Source organism: Bison bison, unplaced genomic scaffold (assembly GCF_000754665.1).
Source record: "Bison bison bison isolate TAMUID 2011002044 unplaced genomic scaffold, Bison_UMD1.0 scf7180017864289, whole genome shotgun sequence".
Classification (NCBI taxonomy): domain Eukaryota; kingdom Metazoa; phylum Chordata; class Mammalia; order Artiodactyla; family Bovidae; genus Bison; species Bison bison.
The window spans coordinates 624,584-625,621 of record NW_011494861.1 but is presented as its reverse complement, the minus strand read 5'-3'; positions in this window follow the sequence as shown (position 1 = coordinate 625,621).

The window sequence follows — 1,038 nt, the reverse complement described above, 5'->3', positions numbered from 1 at the left end:
GGTTGTGCCCTAAAACCACAGAATGGAAAGTTTATTGAAAGCTGGGATCAGATTATATGAATCTGAGGTTTCCAAACTTCAAAATAGGACCTATACATAAAAAATATGCACATAAAGCTTAGACAGTGTATTAGAATCAGGGACTGTCCAGGAAAATGTAGCATTGTAGCAATTGGTAAATATATATAGCAGGATACTGTATGTTTAACAGGCTCCTAAATCCCCAAGGAAGAAAAAAATTAGACCCAGTCTGCACAGACTCCATGACCTAGAGACATAATATGCTGGCCAAGTATATATATATATATATATAATGATGAGTTCATTGATAAGAAGCAGAATAATACGATTTTTCAGTTAATGGAATGATGACATCCTTAACAATGCAATCCAAAAAAAGACACTGTAGAACACTGTGATAAGGACTAGGCATCCTGAGGAATGGTGATTCAAGGAGAACGTTCAACCAGATCAGATCAGTCGCTCAGTCGTGTCCGACTCTTTGCGACCCCATGAATTTCAGCACACCAGGCCTCCTTGTCCATCACCAACTCCCAGAGTTCACTGAGACTCACGTCCATCGAATCAGTGATGCCATCTAGCCATCTCATCCTCTGTTGTCCCCTTCTCCTCTTGCCCCCAATCCCTCCCAGCATCAGAGTCTTTTCCAATGAGTCAGCTCTTCGCATGAGGTGGCCAAAGTACTGGAGTTTCAGCTTTAGCATCAGTCCTTCCAAAGAAATCCCAGGGCTGATCTCCTTCAGAGTGGACTGGTTGGATCTCCTTGCAGTCCAAGGGGCTCTCAAGAGTCTTCTCCAACACCACAGTTCAAAAGCATCAATTCTTTGGCGCTCAGCCTTCCTCACAGTCCAGCTCTCACATCCATACATGACCACTGGAAAAACCATAGCCTTGACTAGATGAAGCTTTGTTGGCAAAGTAATGTTTCTGCTTTTGAATATGCTATCTAGGTTGGTTATAACTTTTCTTCCAAGGAGTAAGCGTCTTTTAATTTCATGGCTGCAGTCACCATCTGCA